The 9,814-nt window shown below is 37.8% G+C and overlaps 1 pseudogene; it reads right to left on the bottom strand.

Moving 5' to 3' along the window:
- Positions 1-299: 299 nt before the first annotated feature.
- Positions 300-1,156, bottom strand: LOC101708920 (non-selective voltage-gated ion channel VDAC1 pseudogene; annotated as a pseudogene).
- Between the last annotated feature and the right edge of the window lie 8,658 nt (positions 1,157-9,814).

The following is a 9,814-nucleotide window of genomic DNA, read 5'->3' as shown; positions in this document are numbered from 1 at the left end:
ATGATCAGCTTCCACTTGCAGCCATATCTAGATTTTTTAAAAAGGAACCTGGCATCTCCAGAGAGGCTACCAAGTTCCCCCCAAGTCTACAGCTGAAAAGACCTTTTTTGGAATCAGGTTTTTTCTGTACCTCTGAATTGGTAACACCTTAAAGCTGAATCACCTTTAACCTGTATGTCTAACATGATTTTTTTTTAGCAATTCTTGTGTCCCAGACATATAACATTAAAAGGTACACTAAATTCTGAAGGTAGCTGTACTGCAAAATAGTTTAAAATTAACAATTTTACAGCATTCATTTATGCTTGAAATTCCAGTCCTAGACAAAGTTTGGGGCCACCACTGTTGACATTCTTGCCATCCAGCAAAGCTGACAGTGTCAGTTTGATTCCTGACTTTAGGGTCTGAGTGTGTCCTAAACCAATCAGGCTAGAGTTGTTCGCTTTGGGTGAGAAGCAGGTGGCAGGGTCAGTGTGATACTTGGCTGCTATTCTGAAGCTAGTGTTCCTTTTCCTGCTGTCCAGGCAAGATTGATAGCAGTCTCCAGCTTCTTGTTCACCTTCTGGTAAATGGAGCCACCAAGTTCTGTGCCATCATTCACATTAGTGTGAAGCTGGAACTCAAAAGTCGTGTAGTTCTTTGCAACTACAAGAGCTGCTCTGGGTCACTCAGGACTTTGTAGTCTCAAAATTCATCTGGTAGCCTGCCAGACAGCCCTCACAGCCCAGCACCAGGGCTCTGCAGATCGAGGCCCCCGCAATGTCGAAGTCCACATCACAGGCCAACTCAATGTGTTCCTGCTTGTACCCTGACTTGATTTTAGCATTTTTTTCCTGGTGTTAGGTGAGACGGATAAATCAAAGGTCAGCTTCAGTCCATACACAAGCTGGTTTTCCACGGTGATCTTGGTGCCCAGGGTGTTGTACATGTTCCACTTCTCCGTGAACGTCAGGCCGTGCTCAGTCCACCTGTACTTGGTGTCTAGACTGCCTGTCACTTTGGTGGTCTCTCTGTTGGCTGAGCCCTAGCTTGTGAGTTCCAATCCATTCTGAGATTTGGTTTTCAAATCAAGTTGTATTAATCCAAACCCATAATCCTTGATGAAGACATTCCTGGCAGATTTGCCAAGATCAACATATGTGAGATGCACAGCCATCTTCTGCTTGGTGGCAGTGGTGGTGGGAGCCCCATCAAAGCCACTTCTATGAGAGGATCCCTGCCTAGCAACCACTGCCACCCCCAGCACGGAGAGCTTGGAGCACAGACCCTGGTCAGCACAATAGATTGCACATGATCTACCCTCTACCACCTGCCCACTGCTGAATCTAGCTGTCAAACATGGGTGAGCTGATTATAAAGGGTCTACATTCTGCTCTGGAGATGTGGTGTGGAGGCTGGAAAGTTTCCAAAAGTGGCCAGGAAGTTTAGTGGATGCTATGCAGCCAGAAAACATGGTGGATATCCATCCTGGTGTCAGCCAGGGAAGAGGGAACCCAGGCAGGCAGCTTCTTCAAGGATTGGGTGACAGGCATCCAATGTGCAAGCTGTGAGAGGTGGGCTTTTATGACCTAAGTGGGAGAGCATACAGACCCTGAGGCAAAGAGAGAGGAATGGACTCAACAAACATCCCTCTTGTCAGTTGACAGAACACAGGGAATGTGTGTTCTAACCACATTTCAAAATATAAAGATTCCACAAATAAATGTTATGAAACCACACACACAAAAATTGCTTAGAAATCAAGTCAGAGTCAAATCAGAAAATACCCCTTGTATGGATGCTAACAGGTGAAAAGACACTCTAGTCACTGACTTTGCTGACCTTATAAATCAGACAAGCAACTCTATCTTAGCTGTTTCTTTCCTCTCACTCTTCCCTCCCTTCTTCTCTTCCTTCTTTCTTTCTATTCTTTCTTCCTGCCATGTTTCTGTAATAGACTAGCAGAAAAACACTGTAGCCTGTGCAAATAAATGCTATGTCTATAGAAATTTAGGCAACTTAACTTTTTGAGCCAAATGTTTTCCACATGTTAAATGGGGATATAATTTACATCAAAACATTTACATATCGAGACAGTGTATAAGGAAAGCAACTCCAAATCCAGAATGACCTTTCATTTAAGTTTCACCTTACCATCTGGGCAACCTTGAGCAAATCATTAAACCTAGCAGAACCTCACTAGCAGTGTTTTCATTTGTCAAGCTGTAATAAAAGTCTTTTATTTTGTTGTGAAGATCAGTGCAAATGTTTGAGCGTGTTGGCTTCTCTTTGCCTCCCACACAGTCATGCTCCACACTACAGCTATCTTCTGGGCCATAGTTTTAAATGTTATCTATTAACTGCTGACAACCATACCTATATCTCCAGCCTTGATTTATCCCCTGGTAGGCTCTTATTAGAAAGAAATTACAAAAATTGATTATAGGCACCATTATTCCTATTACTTCTGCAACGATTTAAATTCTTTGAGCAAAATTAAAGACATGATTCTTGATTTTAAAATGTCCATGTTTTACCATTTTATTAAAGATTTTGTTACATTGTTATTTTATGGCTTATTTCTTCCATTAATCTTAGCCTCCATAGAATAGCAAGCAGTTTAAACTTCAACAGGTGTGGTGTCACATGCCTGTAATCCCAGCACTGGAATGCTGAAGATGGATAAGACAGGACCTCCACCATCAAGAAGCTCAGTAGAGTAGTGTAAAGTCAGGATTTTAACTCTGCAACCAGCCCTGACATCAGCTACTTACCAATTGTCCAAACTTAGCAGCTTAACTTCTTGCCTTAAATTTCCTCATCTGTAATATGGGACAATAGCAGAAATAATATGGGCCAGAGATTTAGCCCAGTGGTGCTGTCGCCTGCCTTGCAAGCACAAGGACCCTAGTTCAATCCCCGGTACCCCCCCCAAAAAAAGAAAGAAAGAATAATCATACTTTCTTCATATGGTTGTTATGAAAGTCAAATTAATACATATATATATATATATATATATGAAATTGATGATTACAGAGTATGGCACATAGACAAACAATAAATGCTAACTTTTAAACAAGTGTCTGAAATCATATACTCTATTATCACAAAATTCTAAATATGTCTTTTTATACATGAAAGGGGAGAAAGATGTATAAATAAATGTGGCAAGTATGCAATTCACTTAAGAGTGAAACATAGAGCTGGTTGTAGCTCTTGTCTGTAATCCCAGTACTTGGGAAGCTGAGGCAGAAGGACCTCTTTAAGTGTGAGGCTGGCCCGGGCTACATAGTGAGTTCAAGACCAGCCTGAACTACATAAGGAGACCTTGTCTCCCCACAAAAAAAAAAAAAAAAAAAAAAAAGAGTGATCTATAAAATAAGTCTGAAAGAAAACATTTTTCAAGAAAAAGTTGAAACCAAGCAGTTGTTAAACATACATCAATTGCATAGGATGTCCTTTTTTCTTTCTCCTATGCTTATTCTTTTTAACTTATTTTATCTCTGACTATGGGTCATCTCTTTCCTCTCAAATGTTCTTTAATAAAAGAGGGCACCCCACACTCACAGCTATACTCATTCTTCCTTCCTCCCACACGCAAAAGACCTGTTACATTAAAACCTGAGCCAGCAGAGCTGCAGTATTTAAAGGCCAATTGTGGAAAGCCATAAATGAGGCACATTATTTAGTTTCCCATATCAATACTTTTTTCCCTTAAATTCTTTTATTCTTTTATTTTAGGTATATAATACATTTGCATTTACCATTGGGTACTTGTACCTTTACATGATATATCTTGGTTCTTATTTTCTCTCCATTTCCTGTCCACCCTTCCCTATTTATAAAGACTTTGTTTCCATTTTTTCCTGTTCTCATAATTTTTCCTTTCCCTTCTTCCCTTTCCCTTTCCCTTCCCACCACCCATACACCTTTGGAACTTTTCCTATTTCAAATTATCAATTATTCATTTTAATCATTTTAATCCTTATTTACACTTTCAGTTTCTCACACTAGAGAAACTGTTCGGTATTTATACATGTGTGTCCTATTCATTTCACTTAAGAGTATGGCCTCAATATGCATCCATTTATCTATAAATGCCTCTAGTTTTTCATTCTTTGTGGCTGAGTAGTACTCCATTTTATTTAAAAAGCCACATCTTCTTTATCCAGTTTCCAGCTGATGGGCACTTGGGCTGTTTCCAAGCTTTAGCTAGTACAAACTGAACCGCTATAAACATGGGTGCACATAAATCACTGTGGTATGATTCTTTTAATTCTTTTGGGAAGATACCCAGCAGGGGTATCTGGGTCAAATGGAACCTCTAGCCCTGGTTCTTTGAGGTATGTCCATACTGATTTCCACAGTGGTTGCACCAGTCTGCACTCCCACCAACAATGGAGAAGGGTTCCTTTCTCTACACTCCCCCACTAGCATGTTATTGGTTGATTTCTTGATAGCAGCCATTCTTTCTGGGGTGAGGTGGAATCTCAGTGTTGTTTTCATCTACATCTCTCGAATGACCAGTGATGTTTAACATTTTTTCATATATTTATTGGCTGTTTTTACTTTTTGTCAGAGAAATGTCTGTTCATTTCAGATGCCCATTTTTGAATTGGGTCTTTGAATTTGGGAGGTCTGATTTTTTTAAGTTCTTTATATATTCTAGATAGTAGTCCTTTGTTTGCGGTACAGCTGCTAAAATTTTTTCTCCACACTGTAGGTTGTCTCTTAGCTCTGTTGGTGGTTTCTCTTGCAGTGCAGAAGCTTTTTAATAAGATGTGATTCCAGTTGTTGATTCTTTGTGCTAGTTCCCGTGCTACTGAGGTCTTGTTCATAAAGTCTTTTCCTATGCCAATGTCTTCAAGAGTTCTACCTAACTTATCTTCCAGCAAGTTTAGTATTTCTTTTTTAATATTTAGATCTTTAAACCACTTTGGTCTTAGCTTAGTTCATGGTGATAGATATGGGTCTAGTTTTAATCTTTGGCAGGTTGAAATCCAGTTTTTCCAACACCATTTATTAAAGAGGCTATCTTTCCTCCAGTGAGGATGGTTGGCTCCTTTGTCAAAGATGAGGTGGTTGAGTATGTCTGGAGTTGTTTCTGGATCTTCTAATCTATTCCATTGATCCTCAGGTCTGTTTCTCACACTAAAATCAGGAACAAGACAAGGATGTCCACTATCACCACTCCTGATCAATATAGTTCTGGAAACATTAGCCATAGCAATTAGACAAAAGAAAGAAATAATAGGAGTAAACATAGGAAAGGAAGAAGTTAAGCTGTCATTATTTGCTGACAATATGATACTCTACATAGAAGACCCAAAAAAGCCTCCTAAAAAACTTCTAGACTTAATTGATAGATTCAATAGAGTAGCTGGGTACAAGGTCAACACTCAAAAAACAATAGCCTTCTTGTGCACAAATAACAGACTCACTGAGAGAGAAATTTGGGAAATAACTCCTTTTACAATAGCATCGAAAAAAAGGAAATATCTAGGAATCTATCTAACAAAGGAAGCAAAAGACCTCTACACTGAAAACTTCAGCTCTCTGAAAAAAGAGATTGAAGAGAATATAAGAAAATGGAAAGACATCCCTCACTCCTGGTAGGAAGAACCAATATAATGAAAATGACCATACTTCCAAAACTGCTATATAGATTTAATGCAATGCCAATTGAAATTCCACAATATATTTCACAGAACTAGAAAAAACAAGCCAAAATTCATTTGGAACCAGAAGAGACCTAGAATAGTAAAAGCAATTCTAGGCCACAGAGACATGGCTGGGGATATCACAATCCCCAACTTGAAACTATACTACAAAGTTATTGTGATAAAAACAGCATGGTACCATATCAATACTTTTTAAGCATACTGGTTTTCAGAATTTTAGAATTGTTTTTCCTCTTCAGAAACAAGTGCAGAGTTTTTAGAAGTATGTCCTTTCCTTGGTAAATATTGAAGGACAGTGATAGGAAGGATGCAAAGTAGCAAATACTTCTTGAATCACTTGATATCAGTCTATTTTCAATCTTCACTGGAAAGGGTCGGTGATGTTGTGAAGTTGTTGAAATTTCCTTTTCAAATTCCCTTCAGTAAAAGAAGCTTTTACTGATAAAGCTGATTATCCAACCTGAAGTTCTTCTACAACTCCTCCCAATGTTTGCTCTGGCCACTGTTTAATCATTTTTACTATAAAGTCATTTACATAAAAATTTTCCCATAAGATTTTATTTAACAGCATATTTTACTTTAAATTATGTGTTATAAGCACAAATAGATTTTAAACAAATCTTTGCATTCACATAAAATATTGAAAAAATGAACTCCTCTAATTTCTCATCAAATCCTGAGGTATCTGAAACCAAGTGCTATTTCTGGGTTACACGTGAAGAAACAGACCAGGGATACTGTTAAATCTACAGTAGAGCAGAAATGGGGTGATGGAAGCCAAATAATAAGGCTCTCTCCTTTTGTTTTTCCTACAAGTTTTTTTTTAACCATGAGGTCTAATCAGTGTTCTCAACAAAGGACATCTTCTTGAATATGCTTGCCGTGTTCTTGAAAAAGAGGAGAAAGGAATTTCCTTAAAGGATATTTTCATCTCTATTTTCTCAGCTGCCTTAAAGCAAAGGAATCCCTCTGTGTATCTCTCCTACTTTATTTTTATGAGGACTTTACTGACAAACTTACTGTTTTATTCACATTTTATAAATGATGAATTATCTTTAAAATTAAAGAGAAGAATTTCATTTCCCATAAAATGAAACTCCTGCAGCAAGGTTAACATCCATATAACTTTGTAATGCTCCCTTAAACACACCCTTCATGGAGCACAGAAAGGAGAGTCAGGAACTTCTGAGACTTGGGAGGAAAACTTCAAACCCCATCTCTTTCAGATGGTGACTCAGAGAGGGTAGAATGCCTAAGTTTACACAGCTGATGTGTAGAAGCACTGGATTAAACAGAGTCTCAGCCTATTTCACATCCATTCTATCTTCCCATTCTCCTAGGAAAGGTTTTCCTCGTAGAACATCTTCGGACATCCTGTAACCTAACCCTAAATAACATCCAGCTCCTCTGCTTGGGCTCAGCCCTTGGTCCATCCTCTGCTATCCATCTACTCTACCTAAGAAACTAAGGCTTAGCCAAGGCCTTTCCCTGAGTAGACTGAATTCCTGAAATCTGTATCTTTCTCCCTCAAAGATGAACCATGATAAGATTAAATTCTAGTTTCAGACAAGGTAGAACTTCTGGTCAGAGCCAAAAGCAAGCCAGAGTCAGAAAATGGGAAGTGAGGAAAACACAGGATTTGGAACCAGAAGACCAGATTTTTCTCCCTAGTTCCTCATTTACCAGAAGTGAGACATCTGAGTTACCTCACTTCTCTGAGCTCCAGATTCTTAATCTGGAAAGCAGAAATAGTATAACCTTCTAACTATCCAACAGCCTTGTAGTACTAATCAAAAGAATAACAGAAACAGCCTAGTTGTTTCTCAGCAACAACAACAAAAATAATAAACAAAATATAGTATTTTTCCTTGCTTAAAACACAATAATACTCAGAAACAAAAAGAAACAAATTACTGATACATACAACAACACAAATGAAACTCAAAACCATTGTGTTAAGGACTGCAGAATTCCATTTATATAAAGTTCTATAGCAAAAAAACACCCCAATGGTGATAGAAATCAGGATAATGGTTGCATAGAATGTGGAGTAAGGAACTGATGGAGAAGGTATTATAGGCAGTCAAGTTAGGTAGAAATTAATAGGGTATCAGACAGACAGGCCCTCAAGGAAGTCAGTGCAAAAGATGAGAACACATCAAATCTGTGGCTGGCTGAAGATACATCTGAAGAAGGCAAGGTCTGCAGATTATAGTCACAATGACCAGACTTTCACACTTCCCTAAAGGATAAATGGAAACTTTAGATTATACTGTAATGGGTATCACCCAGTCCGCTAAGTCGGATATGCATCAGACACCCAGGTGGGTGACCAGAGCACCTGGACCCATCCCTTCCCCAATTGTTCCTGTTTAAGAGGTCATAGATAAATCAAGATTACTAATGCTAGCCATGTGATCTTGCTACATGCCTTGCTTCCTCATTGGATCAATATTAGCTAAGCAGCTATACTTGTAATCCTATAAGTTGATGATAGTTTGACCCATGTTGTACCCACATTGTGACTTTGCTGTATAAATTACCCCTGACAAAGGGCCTCAGAGGCAACCCACTTCTGAGACCCCTCCTGTCTCTCAGGAGCTATCTCTAAATAAATCTTTCCTACTTTAACCTCCTCCTTCCTTTGAAATTCATTCTTCAGTTTCAGGGGTCATGAACTTGGAATATCTGACATCTAGTAGGTTGGGAGTTATATTTCTCCTATATCAAAAGGATATAAGGAAATTTTCTGGGTCAATGGAAATAATCTGTACCTTGATAAAAGTATATGCATTTGTCAAGACTGGTGGAAAATAAAACAAGATCTATACATTTCACCAAATCTAAATTATATCTCAATTTGGGGGGGGGGTACCAGGGATCAAATGTATCTCAATTTTAAAAGATAACAAAACTTGAGAACTTTTGTAGCTAGAAGATCTCTGTAGAAGTGTAAACTGCTACCATTGCTCACTGAAATATTCATCCTTTTTCCATTACTGCTTAGTCAGATAATCTCATATGAATGACTTGGGGTGGCTTCAAAAACCTGTGCTTAATTGTTGTTGCTTTCATTATACAGAATTTAGGGCTGGATCTGAATATAGGAATTTCTGGCCAAAGCAATACTAAGTTTCGAAATAATTAGTCATATTCTAATAACAAAGTGGCATATGGGCCATTCCACAGCATATACACACTCTTCTAAATCAGATTCCCTAGCTTTCCATAGGAAGGGAAATTGCTATTTAAAATTTAGTTGAAGAAAAACAAATAGCAATAAAAGGAATAATAACCATTTGTGTTGAGTATATCAACCTCTTCCAAATGTTCTTCATTCTGCTCACAAAAGCCTTCCAAAGCCAACAGCCTTATCTCCATTTCAAAGATAAGAAAATCAAGGCATAAGAGTGGTTAAGTTACTTACAGTAAGACACATACCACAAATTCAAATCTGTGTATCTGACTCCATAGCTTCTGGATAAAATTATCCACTCTACTTATTATTTTAATTACTTCTTTTCACAATAATAGGTAACTTAATCTCATTATACAAAAGCCATCAATATTTATATCTAATATTTTTGAGCCCTTATCAATGGCCAGGGCACTTAACAGGCATTAACTCATTAAATGTTCAAAACAAGTTAAAAAGGTAGACATTATCACTAGCCTGGTTTTACAAATGAAAAAACTGACCAAGAGAAGTAATAAAATTTTCCTTAAGTCACATAATGTAGCATACCAGAGCCAGGATTTGTGCCCATAGTTTAGATTCAAAGGCCACATGATTATTGCAATCACTGCACTGACTTTTCTCAAGGCCAGTGAATGGCTGGCTTACCTCTGAGAACCCCAAAATGCAAAACACCATAGAATAGAATTCAAAATTTTCTTTCAGAAAAGAGTAGAAACATTTTCAAATTTCCTAGAAAAGATCTGCAACCAGAGGCTAGTCCTAGTTTAACACACAATATATGTCTTTTCTTATTCTGTTTTACTCATAAGAATAAGTAGTAACTATCACTATAACTATAGTGAATAAAAACATAACAGAAATTTACAAATGTTTACCCACAAGTATCTAAAAAGGTTATGAAGTCAGGAAATGACTCCATGATGATGAACAGTCTCTTTAAAAATGTCATTCATCT

Source organism: Heterocephalus glaber, unplaced genomic scaffold (assembly GCF_053883595.1).
Source record: "Heterocephalus glaber isolate CG9 unplaced genomic scaffold, H.glaber_assembly_v1.0 deba00001504, whole genome shotgun sequence".
Classification (NCBI taxonomy): Eukaryota; Metazoa; Chordata; class Mammalia; order Rodentia; family Bathyergidae; genus Heterocephalus; species Heterocephalus glaber.
Note: the sequence above shows the minus strand (reverse complement) of the source record. Positions and strands in the feature narration are given on the sequence as shown.